Raw genomic sequence first — 21,815 nt, forward strand, 5'->3', positions numbered from 1 at the left:
CGAGAGAGAAAAGAGAGCGAGAGAAAAGAGAGCGAGAGAAAAGAGAGCGAGAGAAAAGAGAGCGAGAGCGAAAAGAGAGGGAGAGAGAAAAGAGAGCGAGAGAAAAGAGAGCGAGAGAGAGCGAAAAGAGAGAGAGAAAAGAGCCAGAGAGAGAGAAAAGAGAGCCAGAGAGAGAGAAAAGAGAGCGAGAAAGAGAGAAAAGAGAGCGAGAAAGAGAGAAAAGAGAGCGAGAAAGAGAGAAAAGAGAGCGAGAAAGAGAGAAAAGAGAGCGAGAAAGAGAGAAAAGAGAGCGAGAAAGAGAGAAAAGAGAGCGAGAAAGAGAGAAAAGAGAGCGAGAAAGAGAGAAAAGAGAGCGAGAAAGAGAGAAAAGAGAGCGAGAAAGAGAGAAAAGAGAGCGAGAAAGAGAGAAAAGAGAGCGAGAAAGAGAGAAAAGAGAGCGAGAAAGAGAGAAAAGAGAGCGAGAAAGAGAGAAAAGAGAGCGAGAAAGAGAGAAAAGAGCGAGAAAGAGAGAAAAGCGAGCGAGAGCGAAAAGAGAGCGAGAGCGAAAAGAGAGCGAGAGAGAAAAGAGAGCGAGAGAAAAGAGAGCGAGAGAAAAGAGAGCGAGAGAGAAAAGAGAGCGAGAGAAAAGAGAGCGAGAGAGAGCGAAAAGAGAGAGAGAAAAGAGAGCGAAAAGAGAGAGAGAAAAGAGAGCGAGAAAGAGAGAAAAGAGAGCGAGAAAGAGAGAAAAGCGAGCGAGAAAGAGAGAAAAGAGAGCGAGAAAGAGAGAAAAGAGAGCGAGAAAGAGAGAAAAGAGAGCGAGAAAGAGAGAAAAGAGAGCGAGAAAGAGAGAAAAGAGAGCGAGAAAGAGAGAAAAGAGAGCGAGAAAGAGAGAAAAGAGAGCGAGAAAGAGAGAAAAGAGAGCGAGAAAGAGAGAAAAGAGAGCGAGAAAGAGAGAAAAGAGAGCGAGAAAGAGAGAAAAGAGAGCGAGAAAGAGAGAAAAGAGAGCGAGAAAGAGAGAAAAGAGAGCGAGAAAGAGAGAAAAGAGAGCGAGAAAGAGAGAAAAGAGCGAAAAAGAGAGAAAAGAGAGCGAGAAAGAGAGAAAAGAGAGCGAGAAAGAGAGAAAAGAGAGCGAGAAAGAGAGAAAAGAGAGCGAGAAAGAGAGAAAAGAGAGCGAGAAAGAGAGAAAAGAGAGCGAGAAAGAGAGAAAAGAGCGAGAAAGAGAGAAAAGCGAGCGAGAGCGAAAAGAGAGCGAGAGCGAAAAGAGAGCGAGAGAGAAAAGAGAGCGAGAGAAAAGAGAGCGAGAGAAAAGAGAGCGAGAGCGAAAAGAGAGGGAGAGAGAAAAGAGAGCGAGAGAAAAGAGAGCGAGAGAGAGCGAAAAGAGAGAGAGAAAAGAGCGAGAAAGAGAGAAAAGAGAGCGAGAAAGAGAGAAAAGAGAGCGAGAAAGAGAGAAAAGAGAGCGAGAAAGAGAGAAAAGAGAGCGAGAAAGAGAGAAAAGAGAGCGAGAAAGAGAGAAAAGAGAGCGAGAAAGAGAGAAAAGAGAGCGAGAAAGAGAGAAAAGAGAGCGAGAAAGAGAGAAAAGAGAGCGAGAAAGAGAGAAAAGAGAGCGAGAAAGAGAGAAAAGAGAGCGAGAAAGAGAGAAAAGAGAGCGAGAAAGAGAGAAAAGAGAGCGAGAAAGAGAGAAAAGAGAGCGAGAAAGAGAGAAAAGAGCGAGAAAGAGAGAAAAGAGAGCGAGAGAGAGAGAGAAAAGAGCGAGAAAGAGAAAAAAAGAGCGAGAAAGAGAGAAAAGAGCGAGAAAGAGAGAAAAGAGAGCGAGAGAGAAAAGAGAGCGAGAGCGAAAAGAGCGAGAGAGAAAAGAGAGCGAGAGAAAAGAGAGCGAAAAGAGAGAGAGAAAAGAGAGCCAGAGAGAGAGAAAAGAGAGCGAGAAAGAGAGAAAAGAGAGCGAGAAAGAGAGAAAAGAGAGCGAGAAAGAGAGAAAAGAGAGCGAGAAAGAGAGAAAAGAGCGAGAAAGAGAGAAAAGAGAGCGAGAAAGAGAGAAAAGAGAGCGAGAGAGAAAAGAGAGCGAGAGAAAAGAGAGCGAGAGCGAAAAGAGAGGGAGAGAGAAAAGAGAGCGAGAGAAAAGAGAGCGAGAGAAAAGAGAGCGAAAAGAGAGAGAGAAAAGAGAGCCAGAGAGAGAGAAAAGAGAGCCAGAGAGAGAGAAAAGAGAGCGAGAAAGAGAGAAAAGAGAGCGAGAAAGAGAGAAAAGAGAGCGAGAAAGAGAGAAAAGAGAGCGAGAAAGAGAGAAAAGAGCGAGAAAGAGAGAAAAGAGAGCGAGAAAGAGAGAAAAGAGAGCGAGAAAGAGAGAAAAGAGAGCGAGAAAGAGAGAAAAGAGAGCGAGAAAGAGAGAAAAGAGCGAGAAAGAGAGAAAAGAGCGAGAAAGAGAGAAAAGAGAGCGAGAAAGAGAGAAAAGAGAGCGAGAAAGAGAGAAAAGAGAGCGAGAAAGAGAGAAAAGAGAGCGAGAAAGAGAGAAAAGAGAGCGAGAAAGAGAGCGAGAGAAAAGAGCGAGAAAGAGAGAAAAGAGCGAGAAAGAGAGAAAAGAGCGAGAAAGAGAGAAAAGAGCGAGAAAGAGAGAAAAGAGCGAGAAAGAGAGAAAAGAGCGAGAAAGAGAGAAAAGAGCGAGAAAGAGAGAAAAGAGCGAGAAAGAGAGAGCGAGAAAGAGAAAGAGTGAGAGTGATCGAGAGCGAGAGAAAAGAGCGAGAGAAAAGAGCGAGAAAGAGAGAAAAGAGCGAGAAAGAGAGAAAAGAGCGAGAAAGAGAGAAAAGAGAGCGAGAAAGAGAGAAAAGAGAGCGAGAAATAGAGAAAAGAGCGAGAAAGAGAGAAAAAAGCGAGAAAGAGAGCGAGAAAGAGAAAAGAGAGCGAGAAAGAGAGAAAAAAAGAGCGAGAAAGAGAAAGAGTGATCGAGAGCGAGAGAAAAGAGCGAGAAAGAGAGCGAGAAAGAGAGAAAGAAAGAGAGAGAAAGAAAGAGCGAGAGATAAAAAATTAGCAGCTGGAGAGCACTCTCACTTCATGGTCAGCTTGCCAGGGTGCATGCAGGAAAAATAGTATGGATAAACAATGGCTTACACTCACTGGTCTTTTGAAATTCATGCCTTTATTGTGACGTTTCGGGGACCTGGTCTGAGGAAGGGGATACGGTCCCCGAAACGTCACAATAAAAGCATGAATTTCAAAAGACCAGTGAGTGCAAGCCATTGTTTATCCATATTATATATATATTCATTATAAGTAGGCATGTGTAGATATTAAAGGGATATAAAACCCCTAAGTTTTCTTTCATGATTCAGATAGAGCATGCAATTTTAAACAACTTTCTAATTTACTTGTATTAACAATTTTTCTTCGTTCTGTTAATATCTTTTGTTGAAAAGTAGGTGACGTATGCTTAGGAGCCGGCCCATTTCTAGAGCACTATATGGCAGTGTTTTTGCAAGAATGTTATCCATTTGCAAGAGGACTAGATGGCAGCATTATTTCCTGCCATGTAGTGCTCCAGTTGCCTACTTAGGTATCTCTTTAACAAAGAATATCATTAGAACAAAGCAAATTTGATAATTTAAGTAATTTAGAAACTTTTTAAAATTGTATGCTCTGTCTGAGTCACAAAGGAACATTTTGGGTTTCATATCCCTTTAATACACTGAATATAGTAGAGGAATGCAGCATTCACCTATTTTTAGTGCTACAGAATCTGTTGGCGCTCTACAAATAACTGATATTAATATTTTTGGTGCCGGATTTATTACGGTTAAACAGCTACATACAACGATCTGTGCTAATCCAGATCTTTGTGTGTTGCACTTTCAGACAAATAAATCTGGTGCCAAAAATCTCTGAATGCCCGCAACTAAATGAATGTTATCCGATTATATGCACATTCCTATCGTTAAAGGGACATAATACTCAAATGCTAAATCACTTGAAACTGATGCAGTATAACTGTAAAAAGCTGACAGGAAAATATCACCTGAGCATCTCTATGTAAAAAAGGAAGATATTTTACCTCACAATCTCCTCAGCTCAGCAGACTAAGTTCTGTATAAAAAGTTATACTCAGCTGCTGCCCAGCTGCAGGTAAAAAAAAAAATTAAAAAAATGAAGAAATGAACAGCAGAGTGCACGAAAGCTTGCTCCTTCCGCTGTCCCGGGACAGACATACTGATTTGCTGCTTAGAAGTCCTTTACAATGGGATGTGGCTACAGAGGAACTTTTGAGGTAAATATCTTTCTTTTTTACATAGAGATGTTCAGGTGATATTTTCTAGTCAGCTTTTTACAGCTATACTGCATCACTTTCAAGTGTTTAAACATTTGGGTATCATGGCCCTTTAATTATATTAAATAAAGATACAGTTATACAAAAAATATTGCTCAAATTCTGTACCTCCTACAAAGGCACTCAGCATATGGATTTATAAAGTACATTAGGGATTCAATTATTAAAGGGACAGTCTACTCCAAATTTTTTATTGTTTAAAAAGATAGATAATCCCTTTATTACCCATTCTCCAGTTTTGCATAACCAACAGTTATATTAATAAACGTTTTACCTCTGTGATTACCTTGTATCTAAGCCTCTTCTGACAGCCCCCTTATCAAATGACTATTTATTTATTTATTATCTATTGACTTGCATTTTAGCCAATTAGTGCTGTGTCCTGCACAACTACGGGCGTGAGCACAACGTTATCTATTTGGCCCACATGAACTAGCAGTCTCTTGTTGTGAAAAGCTAATAAAAAATTTAATATAAAAATGTTGGTTGTGCAAAGCTGGGGAAAGGGTAGCAAAAGGGATTATCTATATTTTTAAACAATAACAATTTTGGTGTTGACTCTCCCTTTAAGTGTAGACATTACCAGCACCAGAAACTTAAAATGGACACTGAACCAAAAAAATGTATTTTGTGATTCAGATAGAGCATGCCATTTTAAGCAATTTTCTAATTTATTCCTATTATCAATTTTCCTTCGTTCTCTTGCTATCTTTATTTGAAAAAGAAGGCATCTAAGCTAAGGACCCTGCCAATTTTTGGTTCAGGCCCTGGACAGGACTTGTTTATTGGTGGGTGAATTTATCCACCAATCAGCAAGAACAACCCAGGTTGCTCACCAAAAATTGGCCCGCATCTAAACTTACTTTCTTGCTTTTCAAATAAAGATAACAAGAGAATGAAGACAATTTGATAATAGGAGTAAATTAGAAAGTTGCTTAACCCCTTAAGGACCACAGCACTTTTCCATTTTCTGACCGTTTGGGACCAAGGCTATTTTTACATTTCTGCTGTGTTTGTGTTTAGCTGTAATTTTCCTCTTACTCATTTACTGTACCCACACATATTATATACCGTTTTTCTCGCCATTAAATTGACTTTCTAAAGATACAATTATTTTCATCATATCTTATAATTTACTATGAAAAAAATTATAAAATATGAAGAAAAAAATGAAAAAAAACCCCACACTTTTCTAACTTTGACCCCCAAAATCTGTTGCACATCTACAACCACCAAAAAACACCCATGCTAAATAGTTTCTAAATTTTGCCCTGAGTTTAGAAATACCCAATGTTTACATGTTCTTTGCTTTTTGTGCAAGTTATAGGGTAATAAATACAAGTAGCACTTTGCTATTTCCAAACCCCTTTTTCAAAATTAGCGCTAGTTACACTGGAACACTGATATCTGTCAGGAATCCCTGAATATCCCTTGACATGTATATATATTTTTTTTAGTAGACAACCCAAAGTATTGATCTAGGCCAATTTTGGTATATTTCATGTCACCATTTCACCGCCAAATGCGATTAAATAAAAAAAATCATTCCCTTTTTCACAAATTTTTTCACAAACTTTAGGTTTCTCACTGAAATTATTTACAAACAGCTTGTGCAATTATGGCATAAATGGTTGTAAATGCTTCTCTGGGATCCTCTTTGTTCAGAGTTGAAATAGCAGACATATATGGCTTTGGCGTTGCTTTTTTCTTTTCTTTTCAGAAGGCCGCTGCGCACCACACTCTTATTATGCCCAGCAGTGATGGGGTTAATTAAGTAGCTTGTAGGGAGCTTGCAGGGTTAATTTTAGCTTTAGTGAGATCAGCCTACCACCTGACAAACCCCCCCCTGATCCCCACCAAACAGCTCTCTTCCCTCCCCACCTCACAATTTTCCCCGCCATCTTAAGTACTGGCAGAAAGTCTGCCAGTACTAAAATAAGTTTTTTTTTTTTTTTTTTAAATATCTATTCAGCTGTGATGGACCCCCCTTAGCCCCAAACCTCCCTGATCCCCCCCAAAACAGCTCTCCCCCCCTACCTATTTGCCGCCATCTTGGGTACTGGCAGCTGCCAGTACCCAGTTTGCCCTCAAAAACAAAGTTTTTTTAATGTTTTTTTTTAATAAAAGATAGCTTTTTCTGTAGTGTAGCTGCCCCCCCCTCAATACCCCCCTCCAAGATCCTTTGATATTTATTTTTATTTTATTCCCCCCCTCTCATGCTGCAATTCAGGGATCATTGATGGCAGTGGTTGCTGCGCGCGCCCCCGCAGCCCCCCCCCGCGCACGCTCCCGGCGTGCACATTGCACTTACAGGAACCGGATGCCGGGTAGCGATGGGCCGCCCACCCGCCTCCATGCTAAGCTGCCATCAACAATCGGCACCATCGCTACCAGTGCAGAGAGGGCCACAGAGTGGCTCTCTCTGCATTGGATGCTTGAAAAAGGGTATTGCAGGATGCCTCAATATCGAGGCATCACTGCAATACCCTGAGAGCTGCAACGTACCTGGTATGCCGTTGGTCGTTAAGGGGTTAAAATTGCATGCTCTATCTGAATCGCGAAATAAAAAATTTGGGTTTAGTGTCCCTTTAAACTATGCAAATAGATTTTTTTTTTAAATCACCTAAAATCCCATACTTATGAAGAACTACTGGTCAACTAAGAACCATCAACTACAGACTGTTTTTTTAAACAGTATTTTATATTTTCTAAGGTCTTTTCATATTATTTTATATAATTTATGTTTAAGTGTTTATGCCTTAAATTGCCAATTTAATGAAAAAAAAAAATGACATGGTCAAATCTATGTGTCAAAGCGTAAAAATAATCACATAACCCAGCTGTGTGACTAGTGCTCCAGATTGGCTCAGATTCCATTTGGGACTAGCGGTTATCTGCAGCTTCTGAGTGCTACTCTACCTATGTGTTTAACCCCATTTGTGAAACCAGATCACTATACTAATTTAACCCTTTGAGTGCTAAGCACTTTCCCACCTGGGTGCTAAGCACATTTGAGGGTTTTTTAATTTTACATTTTAAAAAAAAATTTAAACTTTTTTCCTTTTATTTTCAGCCTTATACCATTGGAAAGGTTAGGCGATTACCTTTCCAATGGTGGGTCTTGGGGTTCTGTAGCTGCTTAGATGCCTGAGATACAGGCTTCTAAGCAGCATGCCCCCTTTCCCTATATTGTCCATTGTGTTTTTTTACATAAAGTTGCGCGGTGACGTCATCATGTCATTACGCGTGACGTCACCACGCAAAACGCGATGCCTGTCACTCTACAGGCACGATCGCCGGGGTAGGAGTAGGTGGGAGCCCCCAGATCTCCGTCAAGGTGGGAGAGTGCTAGCGACGGCTCTGAGCCGTCGTTAGCACCTGAGTGAGAAACTCTGCGACGGCTCAGAACCGTCGTTAGCACTCAAGGGGTTAAAGGGTTAAGTCAAAATGTATTTTTCATGAGTCAGAGAGAGCATGCCATTTTACATAACTTTCCAATTTACTTGTATTATCTAATTTGCTTTATTCTCTTAGTATCATCAGTTTAAAAGCATACCTAGGTAGGCTAAAAAAGCATCAATGTAAACTGCTGATGGGTGGCTGCACATGAAGGCCTCATCATTGGTAAACTTATGTGTTTAGCTAACTCTCATTAGTGCCTTACTGCTTTTTCAATAATGGATACCAAGCAAATTTGATAGCAGAATTAAATTGGAAAATTGTTTAAAGTTTTATCTCAGTCATGAAAGAAAATATTTTGTTTTTGATGTCCCTTTAAGTGGACAAAATATTACCATAGGTCAAATTTAAAAGGACAGTGAACTCAAATTGTAATTCAGCATAGTGATTGGTTGATATGTGCAGAAGTTTGTTTATAACTGGCCCTAATTTGTCACAACAAAGGTAGCTAGATAAACCACACTGAAAAGGATATTAAAAGGGTGTGTCCCTGGCCTGCAAAACAATGTATATTTTTCTAACAAAATTCTTTAACCCAATTAGTTGATGTACACTATTTCACACACACATTATAATTAAAGAGACAGGAATCCAAAAAGTTTACTTTCATGATTCAGATAGAGCGTGCAATTTTTAACACCTTTCTAATTTACTCCTATTATCAAATTTTCTGTGTTCTCTTGGCAGTTTTTGTTGAAAAGAACAGAGGTAAGCTAAGGAGCGTGCTCGTGTTTGGAGCACTATATGGCAGCCTTATATATTGTCAAATAGTGCTCCAGACATAGGAACAGAGCAAATGTGATATTAGAAGAAAATTTGAAAAAATTAAATAAATTGTGTGCTCTGCCTGAGTCACAAAATATATTTTTGGGGTTTCATATCCCTTTAACTCCTTGGGAGATGTCAATACGCAACACACAGATTGTCACAGCCCCAAGACTGGGCACTGTTTCTCATAATCTAGCCCAGGGCTGCACAGCTTTATCTACCCTCTAATCCCTAGTGTTATAGCAATGCCCTCTCTACCAGCTGTGGTACCTCCCGTAAAACTAGGAGCCCCTGGACTGGACAATTAAGGCTGTGACACACTGCAAGCGATGTGGCGCGAGGCGAAGGAGCTGCTTCGCACCGCATCGCATAGCTTCTTAAAGGGACAGTCTAGTCCAAAAAAACTTTCATGATTCAGATAGGGCATGTAATTTTAAACAATTTTCCAATTTACTTTTATCACCAATTTTTCTTTGTTCTCTTTGTATTCTTAGTTGAAAGCTTAACTTAGGAGGTTCACATGCTAATTTCTTAGACCTTGAAGGCCGCCTCTTAAGAATGCATTTTAACAGGTTTTTCACCACTAGAGGGTGTTAGTTCATGTTTTTCATATAGATAACACTGTGCTCGTGCACGTGAAGTTACCTGGGAGCCATCACTGATTGGCTAAACTGCAAGTCTGTCAAAAGAACAAATAAAGGGGCAGTCTGCAGAGGCTTAGATACAAGATAATCACAGAGGTAAAAAATACATCAATATAACTGTGTTGGTTATGCAAAACTAGGGAATGGGTAAACAAGGGATTATCTATCTTTCAAAACAATAACAATTCTGGTGTAGACTGTCCCTTTAAGTTCAAATATTTCCTCTCTGAGCGCTCAACTACACGACCTGATGCGGCAGAGTGCTCAGAGATGAAAAGGCAAGACACACTGAGTGCGCACAGCCGCTCCGCTTGCAGTGTGTCACAGCCTTAACATGACGCCATAAACAGCTGCTGCCTTGTGCCACATATTCTCTGGTATAGCCTCCGGGTAAGCTTGCTACTCTTGTCTCAACCTCCAACACCACAAGCTGTTCATTCCTTAGGTTTGCGTCTTCTAGTCGCTTAGGTTTAGTACTTAAAGGTAGAAAATAGCACAGCACTTAGTGCCAGTATCCAGGTGCATGCTGTCAGGACCCTGCACAGATCCCAAATAACTGCAATATATGAAAGACAGCAGAACCACGAGATGTGTATCAATATCCTTTATTAGTGAGACATCACACGGAACGACGACGTTTCGGTCACAAACTGACCTTAATCATGTTTTAATGATTAAGGTCAGTTTGTGACCGAAACGTCGTCGTTCCGTGTGATGTCTCACTAAAAAAGGATATTGATACACATCTCGTGGTGCTGCTGTCTTTCATATATTAGTACTTAAAGGGACAGTCAAGGCCAAAAAAAACTTCCATGATTTAAATAGGGAATGTCATTTTAAACAACTTTCCAATTTACCAAGTTCTCTTGGTATTCTTAGTTGAAAGCTAAACCTAGGAGGTTTATAGGCTAATTTCTTAGACCTTGAAGACTGCCTCTAATCTGAATGCATTTTGACCACTAGAGGGCATTAGTTCATGTGTTTCAAATAGATAACATTGAGCTCATGCACATGAAGTTACCCTGGAGAGAGCACTGACTGGCTAAATGCAAGTCTGTCAAAAGAACTGAAATAAGGGGGCAGTTTGCAGAAACATAGATACAAGGTAATCACAGAGGTAAAAAGTGTATTTCTATAACTGTGTTGGTTATGCAAAACTGGGTAATGGGTAGGGATTCTCTTTTCTTTTTAAACAACTAAAATTCTGGTGTTGACTGTCCCTTTAAGCTTTTCTAATGAGATGCTGGTACCCCAACTTTACTGTCAAATACCCTAATTATTAAGAAAACAGCTAACCACAGTGGATTAAAAAAAAAAAAAAAAAAAGAAACCTGCAAGTAGACGTTAAAGAAATTTAATCAGTGCCAGGTGACAATGTTTAGTTATCATAGTGACCTGGCACTAGATATTTGCCAAGCCTTGCTTTAAAGGGAGAGTCTACACCAGAATTGTTATTGTTTAAAAAGATAAAGATAATCCCTTTATTACCCATTCCCCAGTTTTGCATAACCAACACAGTTATATTAATATACTTTCTTCTGTTAAGTGTGATCAGTCCACGGGTCATCATTACTTCTGGGATATTACTCCTCCCCAACAGGAAGTGCAAGAGGATTCACCCAGCAGAGCTGCATATAGCTCCTCCCCTCTACGTCACTCCCAGTCATTCTCTTGCACCCAACGACTAGATAGGATGTGTGAGAGGACTATGGTGATTATACTTAGTTTTATATCTTCAATCAAAAGTTTGTTATTTTAAAATAGCACCGGAGTGTGTTATTATCTCTCTGGCAGAGTTTGAAGAAGAATCTACCAGAGTTTTTGTTATGATTTTAGCCGGAGTAGTTAAGATCATATTGCTGTTTCTCGGCCATCTGAGGAGAGGTAAACTTCAGATCAGGGGACAGCGGGCAGATAAATCTGCATAGAGGTATGTAGCAGTTTTTATTTTCTGACAATGGAATTGATGAGAAAATCCTGCCATACCGATATAATGTCATGTATGTATACTTTACACTTCAGTATTCTGGGGAATGGTACTTCACTAGAATTACACTCTAAGAAATACATAAAGCTGTTTAATAACTAGAGATTATGTTTAACGTTTTTGCTGGAATGTAAAATCGTTTTCATTTACTGAGGTACTGAGTGAATAAATGTTTGGGCACTATTTTTCCACTTGGCAGTTGCTTAATCTGTTTTCTGACAGTTTCTGTTCTCCCTCACTGCTGTGTGTGAGGGGGAGGGGCCGTTTTTTGGCGCTTTTACTACGCATCAAATATTTCAGTCAGCAACTCATTGTATTCCCTGCATGATCCGGTTCATCTCTACAGAGCTCAGGGGTCTTCAAAACTTATTTTGAGGGAGGTAATTTCTCTCAGCAGAGCTGTGAGAATTATAGTTTGACTGAGATAAAAAACGTTTATTCTGTAATTTGTTTCCTGCTTTCAGAATTTGTTATCTTTGCTAATGGGATTAAACCTTTGCTAAAGTTGTGTTATTTACAAGGATTGAGGCTATAACTGTTTCAATTTATTAATTTTCAACTGTCATAGATCTTCTGTGCTTCTTAAAGGCACAGTACGTTTTAATATTATTCTAATTGAATTGTATTTCCAAGTTACAAGTTTATTTGCTAGTGTGTTAAACATGTCTGATTCAGAGGATGATACCTGTGTCATTTGTTGCAATGCCAAAGTGGAGCCCAATAGAAATTTATGTACTAACTGTATTGATGCTACTTTAAATAAAAGTCAATCTGTACAAATTGAACAAATTTCACCAAACAACGAGGGGAGAGTTATGCCGACTAACTCGCCTCACGTGTCAGTACCTACATCTCCCGCTCAGAGGGAGGTGCCTGATATTGTAGCGCCGAGTACATCTGGGCGGCCATTACAAATCACATTACAGGATATGGCTACTGTTATGACTGAGGTTTTGGCTAAATTACCAGAACTAAGAGGTAAGCGTGATCACTCTGGGGTGAGAACAGAGTGCGCTGATAATATTAGGGCCATGTCAGACACTGCGTCACAGGTGGCAGAACATGAGGACGGAGAGCTTCATTCTGTGGGTGACGGTTCTGATCCAAACAGACTGGATTCAGATATTTCAAATTTTAAATTTAAACTGGAAAACCTCCGTGTATTACTAGGGGAGGTGTTAGCGGCTCTGAATGATTGTAACACAGTTGCAATACCAGAGAAAATGTGTAGGTTGGATAAATATTTTGCGGTACCGACGAGTACTGAGGTTTTTCCTATACCTAAGAGACTTACTGAAATTGTTACTAAGGAGTGGGATAGACCCGGTGTGCCGTTCTCACCCCCTCCGATATTTAGAAAAATGTTTCCAATAGACGCCACCACAAGGGACTTATGGCAAGCGGTCCCTAAGGTGGAGGGAGCAGTTTCTACCTTAGCTAAGCGTACCACTATCCCGGTGGAGGATAGCTGTGCTTTTTCAGATCCAATGGATAAAAAATTAGAGGGTTACCTTAAGAAAATGTTTGTTCAACAAGGTTTTATATTGCAACCCCTTGCATGCATTGCGCCGATCACGGCTGCAGCGGCATTCTGGATTGAGTCTCTGGAAGAGAACATTGGTTCAGCTACTCTGGACGACATTACGGACAGGCTTAGAGTCCTTAAACTAGCTAATTCATTCATTTCGGAGGCCGTAGTACATCTTACTAAACTTACGGCGAAGAATTCAGGATTCGCCATTCAGGCACGCAGGGCGCTGTGGCTAAAATCCTGGTCAGCTGATGTTACTTCTAAGTCTAAATTGCTTAATATACCTTTCAAAGGGCAGACCTTATTCGGGCCCGGGTTGAAAGAGATTATCGCTGACATTACAGGAGGTAAAGGCCATGCCCTGCCTCAGGACAAAGCCAAAGCCAAGACTAGACAGTCTAATTTTCGTTCCTTTCGTAATTTCAAAGCAGGAGCAGCATCAACTTCCTCTGCACCAAAACAGGAAGGAGCTGTTGCTCGCTACAGACAAGGCTGGAAACCTAACCACTCCTGGAACAAGGGCAAGCAGACTAGGAAACCTGCTGCTGCCCCTAAAACAGCATGAATTGAGGGCCCCCGATCCGGGATCGGATCTAGTGGGGGGCAGACTTTCTCTCTTCGCCCAGGCTTGGGCAAGAGATGTTCAGGATCCCTGGGCGCTAGAGATAATATCTCAGGGATACCTTCTGGACTTCAAATACTCTCCTCCAAGAGAGAGATTTCATCTGTCAAGATTGTCAACAATCCAGACAAAGAAAGAGGCGTTTCTACGCTGCGTACAAGAGCTCTTGTTAATGGGAGTAATCCATCCAGTTCCACGATCGGAACAGGGACAGGGGTTTTACTCAAATCTGTTTGTGGTTCCCAAAAAAGAGGGAACTTTCAGACCAATCCTGGACTTAAAGATCCTAAACAAATTCCTAAGAGTTCCATCGTTCAAGATGGAGACTATTCGGACAATTTTACCTATGATCCAAGAGGGTCAGTACATGACCACTGTAGATTTAAAAGATGCTTACCTTCACATACCGATTCACAAAGATCATTATCGGTACCTAAGGTTTGCCTTCCTAGACAGGCATTACCAGTTTGTGGCTCTTCCATTCGGATTGGCTACAGCTCCAAGAATCTTCACAAAGGTTCTGGGTGCTCTTCTGGCGGTACTAAGACCGTGGGGAATCTCGGTAGCTCCATACCTAGACGACATTCTGATACAAGCTTCAAGCTTTCAAACTGCCAAGTCTCATACAGAGTTAGTGCTGGCATTTCTAAGGTCACATGGATGGAAGGTGAACGAAAAGAAAAGTTCACTCGTTCCACTCACAAGAGTTCCCTTCCTGGGGACTCTTATAGATTCTGTAGAAATGAAGATTTACCTGACAGAGGACAGGCTAACAAGACTTCAAAGTGCTTGCCGCACCCTTCATTCCATTCAACACCCGTCAGTGGCTCAATGCATGGAGGTAATCGGCTTAATGGTAGCGGCAATGGACATAGTACCCTTTGCACGCTTACACCTCAGACCACTGCAACTGTGCATGCTAAGTCAGTGGAATGGGGATTACTCAGACTTATCCCCTTCTCTGAATCTGGATCAAGAGATCAGAAATTCTCTTCTATGGTGGCTTTCTCGGCCACATCTGTCCAGGGGGATGCCATTCAGCAGACCAGACTGGACAATTGTAACAACAGACGCCAGCCTTCTAGGTTGGGGTGCCGTCTGGAATTCTCTGAAGGCTCAGGGACAATGGAGTCAGGAGGAGAGTCTCCTGCCAATAAACATTCTGGAATTGAGAGCAGTTCTCAATGCCCTCCTGGCTTGGCCCCAGTTGACAACTCGGGGGTTCATCAGGTTTCAGTCGGACAACATCACGACTGTAGCTTACATCAACCATCAGGGAGGGACAAGAAGCTCCCTAGCTATGATGGAAGTATCAAAGATAATTCGCTGGGCAGAGTCTCACTCTTGCCACCTGTCAGCAATCCACATCCCGGGAGTGGAGAACTGGGAGGCGGATTTCTTAAGTCGTCAGACTTTTCATCCGGGGGAGTGGGAACTTCATCCGGAGGTCTTTGCCCAAATACTTCGACGTTGGGGCAAACCAGAGATAGATCTCATGGCGTCTCGACAGAACGCCAAGCTTCCTCGTTACGGGTCCAGATCCAGGGATCCAGGAGCAGTCCTGATAGATGCTCTGACAGCACCTTGGGACTTCAGGATGGCTTACGTGTTTCCACCCTTCCCGTTACTTCCTCGATTGATTGCCAGAATCAAACAAGAGAGAGCATCAGTGATTCTAATAGCACCTGCGTGGCCACGCAGGACTTGGTATGCAGACCTGGTGGACATGTCATCCTGTCCACCTTGGTCTCTACCTCTGAAACAGGACCTTCTGATACAGGGTCCCTTCAAACATCAAAATCTAACTTCTCTGAAGCTGACTGCTTGGAAATTGAACGCTTGATTTTATCAAGACGTGGGTTTTCTGAGTCAGTTATTGATACCTTAATACAGGCTAGGAAACCTGTTACCAGAAAGATTTACCATAAGATATGGCGTAAATACCTATATTGGTGTGAATCCAAAGGTTACTCTTGGAGTAAGGTTAGGATTCCTAGGATATTGTCTTTTCTACAAGAAGGTTTAGAAAAGGGTTTATCTGCTAGTTCATTAAAGGGACAGATCTCAGCTCTGTCCATTCTGTTACACAAACGTCTGTCAGAAGTTCCTGACGTCCAGGCTTTTTGTCAGGCTTTGGCCAGGATTAAGCCTGTGTTTAAAACTGTTGCTCCACCATGGAGTTTAAACCTTGTTCTTAATGTTTTACAGGGCGTTCCGTTTGAACCCCTTCATTCCATTGATATAAAGTTGTTATCTTGGAAAGTTCTATTTTTAATGGCTATTTCATCGGCTCGAAGAGTCTCTGAATTATCAGCCTTACATTGTGATTCTCCTTATTTGATTTTTCATTCGGATAAGGTAGTCCTGCGTACTAAACCTGGGTTCTTACCTAAGGTAGTTACTAACAGGAATATCAATCAAGAGATTGTTGTTCCTTCTTTATGCCCAAATCCTTCTTCAAAGAAGGAACGTCTACTGCACAACCTGGATGTAGTCCGTGCTCTAAAATTTTACTTATAGGCAACTAAGGAATTTCGACAAACGTCTTCTCTGTTTGTCATTTACTCTGGGCAGAGGAGAGGTCAAAAAGCTTCCGCTACCTCTCTTTCTTTTTGGCTTCGTAGCATAATTCGTTTAGCTTATGAGACTGCTGGACAGCAGCCTCCTGAAAGAATTACAGCTCATTCTACTAGAGCTGTGGCTTCCACTTGGGCCTTCAAGATTGAGGCCTCTGTTGAACAGATTTGCAAGGCTGCAACTTGGTCTTCGCTTCATACTTTTTCCAAATTTTACAAATTTGACACTTTTGCTTCATCGGAGGCTATTTTTGGGAGAAAGGTTCTTCAGGCAGTGGTTCCTTCTGTATAAAGAGCCTGCCTATCCCTCCCGTCATCCGTGTACTTTTGCTTTGGTATTGGTATCCCAGAAGTAATGATGACCCGTGGACTGATCACACTTAACAGAAGAAAACATAATTTATGCTTACCTGATAAATTCCTTTCTTCTGTAGTGTGATCAGTCCACGGCCCGCCCTGTTTTTAAGGCAGGTAAATATTTTTTAATTTATACTCCAGTCACCACTTCACCCTTGGCTTTTCCTTTCTCGTTGGTCCTTGGTCGAATGACTGGGAGTGACGTAGAGGGGAGGAGCTATATGCAGCTCTGCTGGGTGAATCCTCTTGCACTTCCTGTTGGGGAGGAGTAATATCCCAGAAGTAATGATGACCCGTGGACTGATCACACTACAGAAGAAAGGAATTTATCAGGTAAGCATAAATTATGTTTTTTACCTCTGTGATTACCTTGTATCTAAGCCTCTGCAGACTGCCCCCTTATCTCAGTGTTTTTGACAGACATGCAGTTTAGCCAATCAGTGCAGACTCCTAAATAACTCCTCGGGAGTGAACACAATATTATCTATATGACACACATGAACTAGTACTGTCTAACTGTGAAAAACTTTCAAAATGCTCAGAGGCGGTTTTCAACGGTTTAGAAATCAGTTTGAGCCTACTATTTTTGAAATATACCACCAAGGGAACAAAGCAAATTTAATGATAAAAGTCAATTGGAAAGTTGTAGGTTTAAAATGTCATGCCCTATCTGAATCATGCAAGTTTAATTTTGAGTAGACTGTCCCTTTAAAGTGACAGTCTGCACCAAAGTTTTTGTCTAAAGGGACACTGAACCCAAAAATTTCCTGATTCAGATGGAGCATGCTGTGCTTGCTTGTAATTTATAAAGACAATAGTGCACGTGTGAGGAGGGAGTCACGTGCACACTCTGGGGGCTCACGTGCACACTCATATGCACACAATGGTGGAAAAAAAATGCAAATAGGCTAATCTTGGATTGGAAGATAAAATTTGTCACTCACAGTGAGCCCATCCTCCTCTAGGCGTGGGAGGTGGACAAGCCTCAGAACAATTGGTAAAACAGACAGGAGAAAAGTAAGTTTTATAATAATTTTACTATCTAAGTTTTTATTTTGAATGCTCATATACATTATAAACTTAATCCTCTATGTGGCTGTATATTTATTTTGGTTTTGGTTTTGTGTTTTGTGCTGTGTTGACTGGTCCTTTAAGCAAATTTCTTATTTACTCCTATTATCAATGGTTCTTTGTTCTCTTGCTATCTTTATATAAAAAAGAAGGCATCTAAGCTTTTTTCTTGGTTCAGAACTCTGGACAGCACTTTTTTATTGGTGGATGAATTTATCCACCAATCAGCAAGGACAACCTAGGTTGTTCACCAAAAATGGGCCGGCATCTAAACTTACATTCTGGCATTTAAAATTGGAGTAATAGGAGTAAATTAATAAGTTGCTAAAAAATTTCATGCTCTATCTGAATCACAAAAGAAAAAAATTTGGGTTCAGTGTTCCTTTATAACATAGATAATCCCTTATTTACCTTGTCCCTAGTTTTGCATGACCAACACGGTTATAGTAATAAACTTTTTACCACTGTGATTACCTTGTATATAAGACTCTGCAGACTGTCCCCTTATCACAGCGCTATTTACAGACTTTCATTTTAGCCAATTAATGCTGACTCATGAATAACTACACTGAGTGAGCACAATGTTTTATATACACATCAACTAGCAGTGTCTTGCTGTGAAAAGCTATAAAAATGCAATGAGATAAGGGGTCTGTAGTGGCTTAGAGAACGGCAGAAATTTAGAGGTTTAAAGGTTATAATGTATTTTAATATAACAATGTTGGTTGTACAAAGCTAATGGATGGGTAGTAAAGGTGTTATCTATCTTTTTAAAAATTAAACAAAAATTAGAGTAGACTGTCCATTTAATTGTAACAGCAAGTATATTAATTATATTACACCATATTTTTATATTTATAAACCGCTTTCAGAAACCACATCTTTTTTTAAAAACAAAATCTTCAAAGAATACTGCAAGTATAATTTATCTAGCAGTTATGCCCAGCTAAGCTGAGTGACGTAGTAACGTTATCACCTAATTATACATGTACTATTTTGTGCAAATATATCACCAGCTCAACACTTAAAGGGACATTCCAGCCAAAATTGTAATCTACATGGATGCATTTCAGTTCTGAATAAAAGCAGTTTTGAAATGAGCTATTAGTATAAAAAAAATGTTGGTGCACTGAGAATATCTAGATGTGTTTCACAGGCACGTGCAGAGAAAAACGTTGAAACTAAAACCGTGATCAATTTTACTAGAAGCATTTTTGCCAATGTATGTATGTTTCTATACAATTATGTAATTTATCTATGTGCATTTAAATGTTGACCGGAATGTCCCTTCAAGCAACCTAATTGTTAAGCCTGAAATAAAAGTGCTTTAAAGGGACACCAAATCCAATTTTTTTCTTTTGTGATTCAGATGGAGCATGCAATTTTAAGCAACTTTCTAATTTACTCCTATTATCACATTTTCTTCATTCTCTTGGTATCTTTATTTGAAATGCAAGAATGTAAGTTTAGATGCCGGCCCATTTTTGGTGAACACCCTGGGTTGTTCTTGCTGATTGGTGGATAAATTCACCCACCAATAAACAAGTGCTTTCCATGGTTCTGAACCAAAAGATAGCTTAGATGCCTTCTTTTTCAAATAAAGATTGCAAGAGAACAAAGAAAAATCGATAATAGGAGTAAATTAGAAAGTTGCTTAAAATTGCATGCTCTATCTGAATCGCAAAAGAAAAAATTTGGGTTCAGTGTCCCTTTAACTTGTAAGAAAACATCAAATACATACAAGGTAACAATTAAAAAACTTAATTCAGATCACTGTTTGCTACATTTACTTTAATGTGAAGGTCCATTTTGATGAAATAGTGTCCGGTTTTTAATAAACCTATTAAAAACAAGGGCACTTTAATTCATCAAAATTGACATTTCACTGTTTTCTTCAAAAACTTACCTTTTAACCTGGCAGCCGCTCCAGCACTTCCTCCGCCCGTCGCAAGCCGTCTTCGCGGGTCCAAAATAAAGAATCCAGCTTCCTCCAATCACAGCGTTGCATCAGGCCAAGATTCCCCCGGGGGGAAGCTGTGATTGGAGGAAGCCTGATTCGTCATTTCTGACGTCTGCAGAGGCTTCTGATGGCCGGGGGAATCGCTGGAGGGGCATTCAGGATTAAAAGGTAAATTTTTGAAGAAAATAGTGAAATGTCAATTTTTATGAATTAAAGTGCCCTTGTTTTTAATAGGTTTATTAAAAACCGGGCACTAATTAATCAAAATGGACCTTCACTTTAAATAGCAGTTTGAGCTAACATTTTTAATGTGACTTAAAGGAACACGAAACCCATGTACCTACTGTACTTCTATTATCAAATTTGCTCATTCTAATGTTATTCTTTGCTTAAGAGATATCTGGATTGTGCACTTTTCTGAAGAATTAAATGACAGGAAATTGTGCTGCTATCTAGTGCTCTTGCTAATGTATAAAATTGTTGCAAAAGTGCTGTAATATAGTACTGGAGACACGTGCACACTCCTGAGCTTAACCTTTTGATTTTAAACCAATGATAACAAAGAAACAAAGAAAATGTGATAACATAAATAAATTGGAAAGTTGTTTAGAATTGTATGTTCTATCTGAATCATGAAATAATTGTTTTTTAGTTTTATGTCCCTTTAACAGTATTACATAGAGGTGAACCTCTACAGTCAGAGATATAAAGTAAAAGCAACTGCCAAAGATATGAGGTTCTCTCAAGTCATGTAGTTTAGCACAATTACCTTACTGTAAGGCTTAAAAACAGCACACGTTGGAACCATTCCGCTCAATTATTATTAGAATTTATTTGTAAAGGTGCCTTATTATAATGATGTAACAACTTCCATATGGCAGCTAGGTTCAGCACAGTTAATCTCCTACCTTGCTTCCCTTTATCTTTCTATAAACAGAGCTGACAAGGCAGTAGATTTGCAAATATGACCCAAACCCTTAAAGGGACACTGAACCCAATTTTTTTTCTTTTGTAGTTCAGATAGAGAGCATGCAATTTTAAGCAACTATTTAATTCACGCCTATTATCAAATTTTCTTCATTTCTTGCTATCTTTATTTGAAAATCAAGAATTTAAGTTTAGATGCCGGCCTATGTTTGTGAACAACCTGGGTTTTTATTGCTGATTGGTGGATAAATTCACCCACCAATAAACAAGTGCTGTCCAGAGTACTGAACCAAAAATTGACTGGCTCTTAAGCTTAGATCCCTGTTTTTTCAAATAAAAATAGCAAGATAACGAAGAAAATTTGATAATAGGAGTAAATTAGAAAGTTGCTTAAAATTGCAGGCTCTATCTAAATCACAAAGGGAAAATTTGGGTTCAGTGTCCCTTTAATGATAAAGGTCAAATCACTGTTACATTTTTTTTATAGGTAATCAAGGGATTAAATCACTGCTGATAGTCAATCAACAGTGATTTAACTCCTCATATGCATTAAAACATTTCATTATTGCCGTGGGGGATTCCAGGCAATAAAGGGTTCTAATCACTGCTGACACTAACAATCAAAGAGTTCAAGAACTGCCAAGTGTGACATACAACAGTAATTAACCCCTCAATTGCCTTCATACATGGTTTAGTTAACCAATGGGTTTCAACACTATTTTATTCATTGTACAAATATAACATCATACGTTCTAAGTTTTTTGGCATCTAGATTCTGTTGCCAGGAATTTGACAGCTGCTAGATTTAAACACATTGTTTAGGTTTCATTTTAGCAGCCAATAATTTCTAAAATTAAAGGGACATGAAACCCAACAATTTTATTTCATGATTCAGATAAAACATACAATTTTAAACAACCCTCCAATATAGTTGTATTACTAATTTTTCTTCATTCTCTTGGTATCTTTTATTGGAGGAGCAGCAATGCACTACTGAGATCTAGCTGAACACATCGGTAAGCCAATCGCAAACAGCATATATGTGCCGCCACAAATCGGCAGCTAGCTCCCAGCTCCTGAGTCTACCTAGGTATGCTTTTCAACAATGAGTACCAAGAGAACAAAGCCAATTAGATTATAAAAGTAAATTGGAAAGTTGCTTAAAAATGTATTCTCTAATTCAGGAAAGATTTTTTTTTTTTTGTGTGTGTCTTTTAAGTATAACAGGTACTTCTATTCATTATTATTATTATTCACTAAACATATGGCTTTGCATCTATACAAGATTTAGCCTTATATATCCCAACTAAAGGGCTAATTTAGCAATGTCATATTTATTTTTATTTCTATACAAGTAGCCTAAAAGTCAACTATATAAGGTTTCACCACTCTTCGTCACTCAAATAGCAAGACCTTTTAAACTGCAATTTCACAATGCTTAGCATGTCTACATTTTTAATAAATCAATATGACCCTTGCTATACTTTTCTAAATGAATGTATTACAATCTCTATTACCTAAACTTAATTAACTGTGCATTTAAATAGAAAGTAGGGCATAAGAAATATGTGCTCTGTTTCACTCCCCTAGTGTTTGCAGTGCAATGTATATCATTTCTATTTAAA

General features: G+C 39.6%; 1 protein-coding gene across 6 annotated transcripts in view; it reads right to left on the minus strand.

Annotated features, from left to right (window-relative positions):
• Positions 1–21,815, minus strand: part of KCNAB2 (potassium voltage-gated channel subfamily A regulatory beta subunit 2) — a 676,769-nt gene that overhangs the window by 189,494 nt on the left and 465,460 nt on the right. The gene's annotated exons all lie outside the window — the stretch shown is intronic.

The sequence above is a fragment of the Bombina bombina genome, chromosome 8 (genome assembly GCF_027579735.1).
Source record: "Bombina bombina isolate aBomBom1 chromosome 8, aBomBom1.pri, whole genome shotgun sequence".
NCBI classification, from domain to species: Eukaryota; Metazoa; Chordata; class Amphibia; order Anura; family Bombinatoridae; genus Bombina; species Bombina bombina.